A 15,167-nucleotide genomic window follows, 5' to 3' on the forward strand; every position below is an offset into this window, starting at 1 on the left:
ATATAAATGAATAATTTTTTTAATCCTGCTAAGTTCTTGACCTCAAAATCTTGTAGCAGTAAGTTCCACATGTTAATAAAGCATTGTATAAAAGTATTTTCTTTGATCAATTTCAAATTTGTTGCCTTTAAATCTAAAGTCTACCTTTAATTCCTGTACTATGAGAAAGGGTACCTAGGAGCATCTATTTGTTATTCTGACTACTTTTATCATGTCCTTTTACAAAACAATATCTCTCTAAACTGAACAGTCCCAGTATTTTTACTCTCTTCTCATAAGCCCCCCTCTGACTATTATGGTACTCTTAAGATGGTTCCGAAGTGAGTCTTGGGATTATAAAGTTTTCTCACTTTTGACTTGAGGGTCCTTTTACACTAAACTAGATTCTTCATGGTTTTGAACTCCCCAATTTTGGATTCATAGCACTTTAAGGCCAGAAGGGACCATTGTGATCTAGTCTGACCTCCTGCATATCACAGGCCAGAGAACCTCACCCATCCACTCCTGTAATAGACCCATAAACTCTGGCTGATTTATTCAAGTCCTCAAATCCCGATTTACAGACGTCAAGTTATAGAAAATCCACCATTTACTTTAGCTCATATGAGCAAGTGACCCATACTGCAGAGGAAAGCCCAAAAACCACAGTGCCTCTGCCAATCTGACCTGTGGGAAAATTTCTTTCCAATCGCAAGTATGGTGATCAGTAAGACGCACCAGCCACACACCTTTATAAGTGCTGGATATAGGGGTGCTGCCGCACCCACTGGCTTGAAGTCGTTTCCATCATATACAGGGTTTACAGTTTGGTTCAATGGCTCTCAGCACCCACATGATACAATTTGTTCCAGCACCCCTGGACACCTGGGAAAGAATTCTCTGTAGTACCTCAGAGCCCTCACTGCCTAGTGTCCCATCTTCTATTGTGTGTCACAATAACACAGTGATCCAATTAACATAATAAGATCCAAGATGTTGATATTAAATGTGCTAGGAAAACAAGATGGAAAGATGGGGGATTTAAAACAGAGGCTAACTGCACCTTCCCTGCCTTTTCAGTACTTGCCCAGTGAGGCAAAAGAGGGTTAATCACTACTAAACAAGACAACTTTCTCTCTCAGCACTAATTTTTTTTCATGACTTTCATTTGACATTAAGTCATGAAAGAACTTTCTCAGTTTCAGATGTTGCACAGCTTTTTCCCAACAATGTTATAATTTAAGGCCAGAATCTAAACTGGCATAAATTCTTGGAAAAAGACTACAGTGTTTGAAATAAATTAGATAAACCTTGAGTATGGGAGGCAAAGAAGAAATGTCACTACATTTGTCTTTTGAAATTTTTACCTACTCTCTACATGTCTGCAAATATATTTTTTAAAATATTCATTCAGAATATCCAAAATCCTTTAACAGACAAGAGTAGTAAGAAAAATTATCTGTGTTTATCTGAACATTTCCTTTCTATGGGTAACAAGCTACATAGATCTGTTACAATGGGTACTTCATCCTGCTTGCAGGCTGGGTATAGACTCAGATCTGTCAGTCACCAGCAGCGGAGAGTAACCCTTCTTCTGAAGTCCGTCTGTCTTGTCCCTTCTTTCCCACTCTCCCCACATTGAGACAACTTTCACAGCAAGGAAAACTCAATTCTACTTTCCTTGCTGTGAAAGTTGTTCTATGGTCCACAGATCTGTTGCAACTGGATTTTCACAGCAGAGCGATTTTCCAGGATGGTAATCAGGATCATCCTTTAAATATGGATATCCAAAACAAGATACATTATGTATCCTTCAACTTCCCCTGGGCACTAAGACATGCAGAAGATTTCTGCCCAAAAATGACTTTGGCTAAAGACTGGATAACTGACAGGTAGAATATTAGTGAATTTATCTTTTGATGACCATGTGGCTGCCTAGTAGATCTCAATACGAAAGATACAAGTTCTCTGCCTTCTCCTAAGAAAAAGCTCTGTGTACACTCAAAAGCTTGGGTCTGTCACCAACAGAAATTGGTCCAATAAGAGATATGACCTTACTCACCTTGTTTCTCTAATGCTCCTAAGGACTGGGCTTTGACACTTAACAGAAAGAAAAATATTTCTTGAATTTACTTTGGGAATGTATGTTATGACAGATGTAAGGACTATTCGTTTGAGTTAGAAGTACAAAACTGGATCTCCTCTGAGACAGCTCAACTTCAAATTTTATCTGATTGAAGATAGTAGCTACTGTGAGGTATGCTTTACAGGATACAAGGCAAAATGACATCAGCAGCTGTTCAGTCTGGATAGTACTGAACCAAAATTAGGTGCCGAGAGGTCTCTTACTACCTGCTTGTTCTTCCACATCTGGGCCGCTGTCCCTCTCATCAGTCCATGGCCAGTTGCTGGGGGGAAGAGGAGATGCTTGCGAGACATGGCAGCCTGCAACAGAAGCTGGGTATAACAAACTGGTCATTAAGACATGGTGACCTTCAGTGGCAGCTAGGAATGACAACCCAATAGGGCATGATGACCTGAAGCAGCATCTAACAATCACAATCTGATATTTCTTTTAGATGGGGGCAGGAGATCCCCAACCACTCTATTACCTGCAATTCCCAGGGAGAATGATGGGAGATTTACAGATATAGCTTGTGCAGGGCAGCCGCAGACGTCCTAATCATAGTTCCACAGTACTCAGTACTCTGCCTGGAATACAAGTTTCCAGGATGTTTCTTTGTTATTTTGTTGTTTCTTCTTCTCCTCCCCCTTTATGCTGGTTTCAGAGTAACAGCCGTGTTAGTCTGTATTCGCAAAAAGAAAAGGAGTACTTGTGGCACCTTAGAGACTAACCAATTTATTTGAGCATAAGCTTTCGTGAGCTATAGCTCACTTCATCCAACGAAGTGAGCTGTAGCTCACGAAAGCTTATGCTCAAATAAATTGGTTAGTCTCTAAGGTGCCACAAGTACTTCTTTCCTTTATGCTGCTTTTCCTGGTGAGGATCATGGCAGCGGCATGGAGAACAGGGAAGACCAGACCTCCCTTTCCTCCCGCAACAGGTTCAAGCTCCTCCTGAGGGATTCCCAAATGTTCCCAGGCCAGCCAGGAGATATAATCCCTCCGGCACAGAATTTTGTTTCTAATATATAAAATTAAAAATATACACTTTATATTTTGATGCCCTAACTCCTGATTTGGTCGGCTGGTCTTCCTCCTCTAAGGAGGAAGAATTCCCTTTGGCGTGCGTGCACACTTTGGAGAATCACCGCATCTGGGGCTTGGCCTCTTCTGTATTGATCTGCTGCATTCCACGAGGTCAGCAGGTGAAAATGGACTAATTTTATTTATTTATTTCCCCTTTGGGAATTTGTCTGCAAAATACTGCTTTAGAGGGGGAAGTGAAACAGGGCTTGGGTTCAAAGGATGGACTCCTCAAAATCTCTACCCCTCTCTTGCTGGCCCATGTTTACCTGAGGCTGTAGCTCTGTCTCACCCTTTGAAGTCCCACCTTGGAACATCAATAATGAACCTGGGAGGCCTGTTACAGAAGTGGCAGGAGAGGAAAGGAGCGAGGCTAGAAAGCCCCTTACCACCAACAGCAGATATTGTGGTATCTATTTTGTGCAGTACTCTCCATCCACAGCCTGAAGGGTGGCAGAGGGAAGACAGACAGATATGCTCTGCAATCAGGAACTCAGCCTCTTAGTGTAGGCTCTAGGGAGTCAGGCATGATCCTGCATCTGGCATACTGTCCTTCTAGCATTGTCTCCTCATGAATAGGGGTGGGGGGGCGGAGTGTACTGCTTGCCCCAGAGACATTTTCCAATTCTGCCTGCCTCCTTTTTTCTGACTGGTGAGGGTAGGGGCGAGTGCTCCCTGCCCAGACTGGTCTATATGAAGGGGGGGGACTGCATTTTCCCCACAGAGTCCACTAGCTCTTGAATTAGATACTCCATAAGGGGATAAAGTAGTAGATGCAAAAAAAATCTCTCTTTTACTGCTGGCTTTTCCAAGCCCAGCTCTCTTCTTGAAGCCTACAATAGCATCAGCTGGTGAAAACACCTCAGAAGATGGAACTGAGGGGACGATCTCTCCAGAAGACAAGTGCAGCCATGAGAAAATGCTGGGAATTAGGTGGATTGTTGTGCCAAAACGTTAGAGACAAATTTCAAATAAAGTTTGGAATTTCCTTCAGAAAGCTCTGTAGCAGGGACAGTTGGATGAGCCAATACTTGCTCTGCAAGCTGAAAAAAGTGGAGGGAACTCCAGGGAGAGTGCATTCTCCTGCTGCCAACGACTGACAGGTATGGATCTGTCCCCAAGCTGCAACCAGACTACGGACCCATTGTAACAAATCTCTGGGCCTCAGAGTGATGGAGAAAGTATTTGTAAATAGTTTCTTCAGTTTATATGTAAAACCCTGCATGCTATTTTAAGGTTAGAGATTGCACTAACACTAAACACATGCTACTGTTTAATAAAATAAAGTAAAAGAAAAAAAGAGTCTAAAAGTTAAGAGTTTTTACACAAACTATTAATGATGGGCATCTTTAAGTTCAACTATTTTCAAGTGGTTATATACTTCTCATTAGCAGCAGTATTTGCAACTCCAAGTGTTTAAAAAAAACAAACAAACCCCAACAGGAATCAGGTCCCAAAAAAATAATAAAATCTCATGATTTCTAAGACTAATACATTTTGGGAATTTTTGTACTTGAGCCTTTAGTACTCATATTTTCATGTCTTTCTTCACTCCCACAAGGGCCAGAAACTCGTTTTTTTAAAAAAGAAAAAAAATGAAAAACAGATTCTCACATAGTCACAGATTACAAGTGTTGGGAGGTTCAGAAAAGTAATAGGAGCCTTATAACAAAGCTGCAAGATTTAGCAGAACTGAAGTTGCTACTGCAGCTTTAAGTTTTAGCAATATCTAAGTATTCTCCTATCTTATTGTTGGTACACTGCAATATTTCTAAAGATTATCTCTTTTCCTGAAATTTCACTACCATTTGATATACATTTTCTTAAAAGCTAGAACACAAAATGTTAGACTAATGCTGAAAATAGAAGTTTATAGCTTCTTTGAAAAGAAATCGTTCAGATGAAGTCCCCCAAGAGTTAAAGTTACCCAAATGACAAACAAATATTGTTTGCAGTATTGTTGCACCTGTATTGGTTGCAAGACATTAGACAGACAAGGTGGGTGAGATAATGTATTTTATTGGACCAACTTCTGTTGGTAAAAGAGACAAGCTTTTGAGCTTACTCAGATCTTCTTGAGGTGTGGGAAAGGTACTCACAGTGTCACAGCTAATTACAACAAGGTGGAACAGATTGTAAGAAACTATAACTACTTATGTTAAATAATCTGTTCCCCCTTGTAATTTATGTGACACAATGAGTACCTTTCCCAGACCAGAAGAAGAGCTCTGGGTAAGCTCAAAGCTTGTCTTTTTCACCAACAGAAGTTAGTCCAGTAAAAGATATTACCTCACCCACCTTGACTCTCTAAACTTAAATATGTATTGTATGAGCAAGGATGCAGACACAAAGCATATGAGGAAAACATTTTACAATAACTGAAATTACACTCTTCATGCGTTTCTTAAATGCTGCTGCTCAATTATAAAAAAAGCTTTTGCTCATTTAAATCATTGTCATGATCTTAAGCACCATATATCCTTTTAATAAGAGAAAGGTATTTACTCCATTTATTCTGCTTGAAACTTTATCTCTAATAGTGACAAAAACACTGTGGCATTGATTTGTGGATAAAAGTTTATTTCTTCAGAGTTGTTAGTAGCTGGCTTGCGTGTAGAATTCTACACAATTTCAATCTGTTTCCCTTATTAAAAACTTGCATGGGATTACCCAGAGTCTCTCTTTTCCATACAAGGCCCTGATGTGTGGTATGATTTGCGTACAAACCAGAGAAAAATCTTATGAACAATGAAAATAGCCAACACACATACAAGCATAGAACAAAGAATCAAGTGAAAAAAATAATCAAATTATATAATAGCTGCTCTGCTTGGGAACACTGACTGGAACAAGAGGCCACTGAATATCATTATGAATGTGTTTTTCTAGAGCTACTGCAAGGGGAATTGCACACAAGAGGGGGCAGGGACTCTGCTATTAATCATATTATATTCATTGTTCCTTTGATGCTGCTGGCAATGCTTCAGGGGACTCCCTGCTCAATTCCCAGATAAAACTGTAGAGAGGAAACAAGAGTCTTTGAAGCAGAGATCTGTACCCACAAACCTTCACAATGTTACTCCACCATGCCAGCCCTGGAGAACTACTGAGTGTTGAACCCATTTCTGACACATTTAGAGCTGCTTATTAAGCCCATGTTAAAAATCCTTTTCATACTAATATTCTGCTGGGGTTTATTTAAGAAAGTTCTTTTATTACATAATATACTCTATTTTAAATCTCAGACAGAAAAGTGTTCTCAAGAGCAGGCTAATAAGATAATCAGAACGTGATCATCCAGTAGTTGGGTTTCAAGTTCTGAATTTGTGTTTCCTTTGGGCAGGCAAGAATTGTGAATGCCATCTTTAACTATACAATTTATTGAATCTTTGATTTTAAAGTAACATCTAAGAATGTTCAGTAAACCATGCCTCTCAATTAGAATATTGAGTCAAACACGTCCAGCGCAGGGGGCGGGGAGAGAGAAGAGGAGATATCAGCTGATGCACTGTCAGGGTGAGCAAAAATAGTTTAAAGGAAAAAAAAAAAAAAAAAGCCTGTACCAAGAATGCCAATCTTTATTTTGCATTAAAGAAAGTAATGCTGATAGTTCTAGTTTACCTCATGGCATCACCTAAACTCCCACTGTAAGAGCATGTCATCAAATGCAGTTAGCCTGTAAGACCATGGAACGAAGGTGAATTTTTAAAGAACATCAAAGTTAAAGTCCTGATTTTCCTCCCACTTAACACCAATGTAAATCTCTTGAAAACAGAGTTACACCAGTAAATATCTGGTGTAAAATCTGTGAGAGATGAGAATCATGCCCTAAATTCACTCCACTAATGTAACCAGCAACCAGTTCACAAACTAGATTGTGGCTGTCATTGTGCACCACCTGCAAATCGCAGAAGAACCAGATTGAACTGGGATCACTTTATTTCCATACTCAAACACACAGAGATGGGTTCAAAATTTATATTCCTCCTCCCTCTAAGAAGAAACAGAGACAAAAATAAGATAATTACAGTTGTGGGTCTCAGCTAGTTGGAATGCTGTTAGAAACACCACAACCTTGTGAATGGAGAAAATAAATTCTATTTATTATTAAGTGCATCTCTGGAAGGCTTTTCACACAGACAACAGAAGCCACTTCAATCTTTGAAGAAAAAAAACTTTATTATTAGTTTAGTTCCTAAAACAAAGAATTAAAACATTTTAGCATGCCAGCATCCAACTGATGACTCATCCTTGGAGTCGCGTCCCTGTTTCTAATTAATAGCAGTACTCAGCCTTCATTTGGACTTTTTACATACAAAGGAATATCTTGGGGGGTGGGGTGGGGGGGAGCACAATTCCTACTTGTTTACAGAACAAAAAAAATTAAAAACAGTTGGTGTTGCTAAGAAAAAAAATTAAACTTTGCCATTACTGGAACATGCAAACTACTTGCTTGTGCTTGTTCTCCTTTTCTCCCTCCTCCCCCTCTCTTGGAAAAGCTGCATGCAGCACTGCACGATCACATAGAATAAAGACAGGACAGGAAAAAACCTCTGGTCTCTGCAAGTGGTAGGCGTTCCACAAGAACTGCTACAGGGTCAAAAGTTTACAGTGGTTTCAATTTCACCTTTTAGCAGCCAATCAGAAAACAGAGGTTCCAGACAGCTCTTCAGGCTGCAAATGAAAGTTAACTCGTTGAGTACCAGATTTCTATCCATACACTAACTTTTTAAATTAAAAAAATCCTAGATAACGGCCACATTTCCCACCCATCAGAACTTTGAATTTTTTTTAAATCTTCATCTATATTTTTGTTATTTTATATTTACTTAAATCAAACAAGCTGGAGTGCAATCTTGTTTTTTCCTGTCTTCTCCTTCCTGTCTTCCTCTTCAAAGATTTCCTTTGCAATATTTTATAGGTGTTTATCATTCTTTTTAGCATGAAAACAAAACAGAAAAACAACTTTTCTGATGAAGATGAAGAGCATCTTTTATACGAACTGTACCACAAAATGCTTCACAGCGTTAAAACGATAACAGCAGAAATAGAGAGCAATTACAAGGCATAAACAGGGGGAAAGAGCTGTTTTCTAATTTCAGCTGAAAGCAGAATTCAAAGTGGTAGCAGTTGCAGAGGAGAAACTTCAATCAACGGTGCTGTATAAAGGGACAGACGAGAGGTTTTTAAGACAAGAGGGCAGAGAGAGATTCTCCCAAAAGGAGCAGTCCAGAGGTAGAGGGACTTATAAGAGGGACACTTTTGATCACAGTCCTCAGTATGGCCAGTACAGCCGGAGTGGCATAGTACATGCGTACTGGCCTGGTTGCTGCTGGTCAGCCCAATGCTGCTCATCTTCTCTGTGGTAAAGTGCCCTGTGAGAGGTCTCTCTTATCGGCTCTAGGATTGTGCTCAGACAGTAATGATGAGGCATCCCTGCCTGCTCCATGCTAGAGAGATGGCGGAGTATGGTGATGGTCAGGAGGAGTACTATTCCTTGAATTGTGGTGCTGAGGGATGATATCTTGGCTCCAATTCCAGAGTCCAGTGCCACCCTGATATCTCCAGAAGGGATTTTGACTGTTCTGAGAGGGCATATCTCATTCTTGTAACTGGTAATTTTGAGCTGGAACCAACGGAGCCACTTGAAGATGGTGATAACGTAGCTATAAGTATTATTTACATTACACAGAGAGCGGGAGAGAGAGAGAGACAGACTGACAGAAAACAACATCCCCTCTCCCCCACAAAAAATATTAAAGTAATTGATACTAAAGGTGCAGCTCCACAATTGGCAGCAATATGGCAAGCATTAGTGTAGACACTGCACAGGTATTTTTACTGTCTATGGTGATAAGAATGCATGACCCCTGTCTCCATTAGCAGCTTAGCACCCATACTGCTGCATCATTGTTGGCTATTTTGGGACTATGTTTATTAGTTTTTCTAACATGTAGAATGAGAAGGCAGGCAGCATTTAGTGCACCATAGAGAAGAGCTGCAATGGTTAAGAAAAGAGGGATGAGAGCATAAATGAAGAATTCAAAGGTGTAATGGAGTCAGAGTGATATGTGTTACCAATATTGGGAGTGAGCGATGACTGATATCAAAAGTAATCTCAAGTCTGTCCCCTTACATAGCTGCGTTACTGTGTGATCTTTCACTGTATGATCATAACACTAGGTAGTTATTTATTCAGCTTTGATTTTGTGCTAGGCACTGCACAAAACAAAGATATGGTCCCCCTGCTCGGGGACTAGCAATTTGTAAGGTTAATATTTTTAAGGTTAACATTTTTAAGGTTAATCTTTACAGATGTCAGAAAAAGAAAGAAATTTAAAAGTAAAAGTTTTGATCTGAAAGCACAGTTCTGCACCAAGAGGAGTACTTTGTGAGAGCAGAATCATGGATCATGCCAGCCATTATTTTATCATGGAGCATGGCCCTTGTTTAAATTAACTCTTTGTACTTTAATGGGATAATGACCGGATTTTTACCAATGTGGGTCAGCACTGGTGAGCTTCTATAAAGAAAGCAATATGGGGCAATATAAATGAAAAGTACTCAGGTATCTGGCTCACTCACAAACTGAGTTCCAGGCTATGAGGCAGAATAAAAGAGGGTATGAAAGTAAAAAGAGACAGATAAAGGTACAGGGAAGTTTGATTCCCTGGAATAAGGAAGGCAGCAAGAGAACAGTAAGAGGAGAAATGTAGGAAGGGGTATAGTTATGTAGTGCATCAGAGGTGGATGATGAGCAGTTTTAACTTGATACTAAATGTAAGAGAAAGCTAATGAATACATTTGAAAAGGAAGACAAGTTGATGCATTTGATCAGTGTTGCAGACAAGGAAGATGAGTGATGGCTAGGATAGAGTGCATTGGTTCAAGGATGCCAGAGAGGAGGAGGAGGTTTACTCCTGAGGGAATTCTGCACCAAAAAATTAAAAATTCTTCACACAATATTTTAAATTTTTGCAAAATTTTGCATATTTTGTCAACAAATAATGTGGAGCCTCCAGCATTGCAGTGGGGAGCACAGGCCACTGTGCTCACGGAGGTGGGAAATCACCCTGCAACTACCCCCCCCGAGACAAACTCGGCAGTGAGGCTGCATCCAACCCTGACACAGCGCAAGGGCCGTGCCTGCCACAACCATCACTACCACCCCGGGCTCAGTGGGGAGAGGGATAATGGTGGGGTGGATGGGACTTAGCGGGGGGAGTCTGGGTACAAGGGGAGTTCCAGATGCAAGGGGTGAGGATCGGTGGGGAGGTCTGGATGCAAGGGGGTTGGGTAGATGGTGGAGCAGTCACCCCTTCCTGCCCCCACAACTGAGGAGCAATGGGGGCAAGAAGTGAGGGAGGGAAAATGCGGAGCTTCCTGCAGTTGGGGGAGGTTTCTGGTAGCAGGTCTGACATGACCCCGGCCATTCCTTGCAGGGAAAGTGGAAGTCCCATTCTCCCCTGCCCCCCATCCCAGCTGGAACTAGCATCTGAGCAGGGTAGGAATCACAGGCCAGTGCTTTCCCCCTGCAGTGATTTACCTCTCCACTGGCTGCTCTGGGTGCCTGAAATGATATGCCCACACTGCTGGGGAGGGGCACATGACTGCTCATGGCTTTCCTTTGCTTCTCCATCAGAAATCATTTTTCCCCGGGGAAGCAAAGAAATTGGCGGGAGACATGAATTCTACACTTGCGCAGTGGTGCAGAATTCCCCAGGAGCAGAAGTTGCAGTGTTCAAGGCAACAGATAACTAAAAACATGAAAAGTAGGAAAAGTTAGATTTCTGACCTATACTGTGGGGAAAATACGATAGGGTCTAATGAAAGCCTGGATGTGTGAGGAGAAGACAGGAGTAAAAAAAAATGCCACCAAAGTGGGGAAGGTCCTGGTGCTGTAAATAGCAAGTGAGAACACAGAAATCAATTTTTTCCATGTTAAAACTGAGCTGATGGCAAGATGTCCAGGATAGTATACACAACTGGACATAAGGGAAAAGTATTATTTGAATCATAAGCATGGAGAGGTCTGGTGAACCCATGTTAAATGAAAGAGATTATCCAAGGACAGAGAGATTGCAGGTCCTGGCAGGAGCATGGGCACTAGCCGCTGGCCCCAGGGTGGGGGCAGAGGGATCAGCACATAGGGCACCAGCCACAGAGGTGGGAAGCACAGGTACCAGGCACTAGCCTTCCAGGAATCGTAGTAGGAACTACCAGAAGTGCACTTCTGAGTCTAGAGCCGGCTACTTGCTCCCACCCTCCCCAAGTCTCAGTAGCTCTCCTTGCTCCCCCTTGGCTCCCTCTATTCACAGGGAGCTTTTGCTTTCCTCTCCACCATGAGAGGAAGTCCAAGAGAAGGACAATACAATCTGCTAGTAAACAAATACCACAACGCAAGTAAGGCCATGTCTACAAAGCGAGCTTACAGTGGCACAGGTGTACCAGTGCAGCTGTGCTGCTCTAAGATCGCTTGCGTAGCTGCTCATGCTGGCCGAAGAGAATTGTCTTCCATTGTCATAATAAAAGCACCTCCATGAGTGGTGGTAGCTATATCGGCAGGAGAAGCTCTCCCACCGACACAGTGCTGTCCACAAAGGCGCTTCTGTCTGTGTAATTTAGGTCACGCAGGGGTGTGTCTTTTTCATGTCCCTGAGCGACAGAAGTTAAATGGACAAAAGTGGTAGAGTAGACATGGCCTAAGACCTTCCTATACTCCAGTAAGAATGTAATTAACAGTGTACTGCTTTGTTTAAATTGCACCTTTTCCCATAACCTTAGTTGCACATGCAGCATCTTGTATGGACTACTGCACACACTGCTGTATGTGGAAGATCTATATATAAATCTGGAAGCCAGGAAGAAGGTCTATCTCCAGCCCTTCTGCATAATTCCTATATGACTGTGGGCAAGTCTCTTGTTCACTCTGCTTCAAGTTTCTTAATCTGTGAAAATGGTGATAACATCACTTGGCTCACAAGGCTATTATGAGATTAGATTAACCACTGTTCATAATGTGTGTTGAGATCCATGGACAAAAAGATGCAATAAATTATTAAATGATTATAAAATATATGGAAAATCAGAATACTAAAGATGGTATATGAATCTTACCTCTGAATTTGATACAGTTTAAATCTCAATTACCCTGCATTTTTTTCTTTTAATAATGCTATCGCAGAAGTGAAAATCAATGGTGAAAAAGAATACAAATTGAAAGAGCTTTTTGTCTATTTGTAACTATTAGGATTTTATTTGTTATTCTAAAATGTAAGTTTGCTAGTAATAATTCGTAAGTCTTAGTTACCTGCAAAAAAACAAAACAAAACAAAAAAAAAAACCACACAAAACAACCAAAATGTTACTTCCATTCACATACACTACACTAAGATGGCTTAGTTATTTTAACTTCTCTAAATATTCTGTATGTTTACTGAAATTATTTTAAATTGAGATGTCACTTAATATATTCTCTTTTTATAAGATGGCCTCATTTTAAAGAGAAAATGGATGCTATAAAATTTTACATCAAGTCAGCATGTTACCAAGAAGCTTTTCTGTGTGTTCTGAATTTGATTAATACAAGCCAAGGTCACTTCCTGAAAGATGCCTACCACTGCAGTTGCAAGCAAACCAGGCTCCTCTGAGATCTAAGACTGGGGGATGGGAATGGGCACTGGATATTTCTAATACCAAGATAGGTCCCAAAGTATACTATACGCAAACCCTGCTTGATATCTAAAAGGCAAAATAAATAAGTCCATCAGCACATATACACAATGAGCAAACCGTTCTGTCACACAAGCATTAAATAAAAACCTAATTCTGTGCAACAACCATATATGTTCTCATGCACAAAAAAACAATGCCACAGAGAGACTTTAAAAAGATACATTCTGGTATGTTATAGTGAGATAATACAATAATGGTTATCTACCTGAACCCTTTTTAAAAATTCTCTTGAAATAAACACAGAATACAGACAACCATGTATGCTTTTTATGCAGCTCATAAAGCTCAGAGAGGCTCCCCTTGAATTAACAGCATGCCTCAATCCTTCAGAGACACTGAAGCCCATCCCATCTACAGTGTCTTCTCTGAAACCATTTTTCAAAAATTCATATTAAATGGGGTTAGCTAGCAAGGTTTTGCCACAGCATGGACCAGGCATAAATTCTTTCAAGTTTCTGAAAAGTGTCCAAGATTACCTACAGGTTTACAAAATCCATTAAAAATAAGTTACGCTCATTGACATATTTACAATATTTTTATGAATAATTTCAAAACATGGTACATTTGCATCACATGAGGCCAGGCACAGATATAAAATCTTCCTTAATTCCAGGCACAATTAAAATGTTCAAGTAATGAAAGTAAGTCCAATACTCTGTACCATCCAAAATTGCCGAATGCTCAATTTTTGCTTCATGAACATATAAGCAATACAGATCTAAATAACTTTGAGTTTAGAAGTTGGTGGTTTCCTGCAGCATTGTGTTCACAAGCACTTCTACAGTTACCACCACAAGTGGGGCCAAACTGTGGGATTTGAAAAGAAAAAAAGAAAAAAGGCTATTGTAGATGACCTCATAAAATGTCTTGCTTTACAGGGAAAGGGTATCCCCAAAGTTTTTTATTTTTTAAACGCTAAACATTCTTTAAAAAATTATTTTTAAAATAAATTCTTTGTATGCCACATGATGTGATATGGACATGTCTTAGCATTTATTTTGGATGACCTACATAACAATTAAAATTATTATTAGTTTCTGGAAGAACCCACAATATGCTAAGCACTTTTCAAATAGCAAAGGAGAAATTGTCCCTGTCCCAAGAAGCTGACAATCTGAATCTCTCAAATTCACAGATATTTATAAATAAGCTTTTGTACTATGGCACCCAGTCATATGTTCCATATCAAAGGCAGGGAAGGTAAGTTGAGGTTGCCTAACACTTTTCATTAAAAGACCCTATGTTCAGTTGTTCTTGACTTTGCCACATACAATGGTTGGGCTGAAGTTTTCCATGCCAGATGTCTGCCTCAGGCTGCCTTTTGTTGGAAACTTTCAGGGTTCAGTCATGTCTAAAACCGAAGTTGGCCAAAACAATGTTCTTCTCCCTATCTTAAAAAGAGAAGGAGTACTAGTGGCACCTTAGAGACTAACCAAGGTATTTGAGCATAAGCTTATTTGGTACATAAACTACAGCTCCTTCATCGGATCCATATTAAAAAAATGCATCTTAAAAAATCCCTACACTGTTTGGGAAGCTCGGACATCTCCATGCTTCGGAGCAGGGACTTGATATTTAGCAGATGTCAGGGATGAACTTTTCCATGTCCCTGTGAAAAAATCTGCCCAAATCTGGCCAATTTATAAGCCTCTGAACAATTTCATTTTACACATGCTCAGAGTTTTGTTAAAGGTTGGCAGCTAAATTCTCCAAAGATTCCATGAGCACAGAGCATGCTTTGTCCCCACACAGCAAGCACATGCTGACCGGACTGAGCAAGAGTCATCTTGAGAGAGTGACTGAACGTGATCCATCACAGCATGGTAGAGATTGAGGAGGACTTCCCTGCAATCACTCCTTCCAGCTGCTGGGTGCTGCTGTGGTGCCTGGCACTGTAACTGAGAATAAAGAGGCTTTCTTCTGTGCTCTTGATGCTCTGTCCACCCAAAAGACCACACACACACACCCCGCTAGCACCCATGCTACACGGAGGAGAAGGAGTAGGGTCAGGAGGCAGCACATGGATACTACCAAAGGGAGACTGAGATAGAGTGTGGATGGAGACTAGAGCACACTCCTCTACAGGTTTCAGAGTAACAGCCGTGTTAGTCTGTATTCGCAAAAAGAAAAGGAGTACTTGTGGCACCTTAGAGACTAACGAATTTATTTGAGCATGAGCTTTCGTGAGCTACAGCTCACTTCATCAGATGCATACCGTGGAAACTGCAGCAGACTCTATATATACA

The 15,167-nt window shown here is 40.6% G+C and overlaps 1 protein-coding gene across 4 annotated transcripts in view; it reads right to left on the minus strand.

The window, feature by feature from the left end:
• NCOA3 (nuclear receptor coactivator 3) overlaps positions 1 to 15,167 on the minus strand; it is a 169,638-nt gene that overhangs the window by 107,603 nt on the left and 46,868 nt on the right. The window contains exon 3 of one of the 4 annotated variants that reach the window (XM_077831628.1): positions 2,332 to 2,424. The exons of the other annotated variants lie outside the window; for them this stretch is intronic. The gene's annotated coding sequence lies outside the window, so the exon portion shown is untranslated. The remainder of the gene's footprint in view (positions 1 to 2,331; positions 2,425 to 15,167) is intronic. 4 annotated transcript variants of the gene reach the window in all.

Source organism: Eretmochelys imbricata, chromosome 13, assembly GCF_965152235.1.
Source record: "Eretmochelys imbricata isolate rEreImb1 chromosome 13, rEreImb1.hap1, whole genome shotgun sequence".
NCBI classification, from domain to species: domain Eukaryota; kingdom Metazoa; phylum Chordata; order Testudines; family Cheloniidae; genus Eretmochelys; species Eretmochelys imbricata.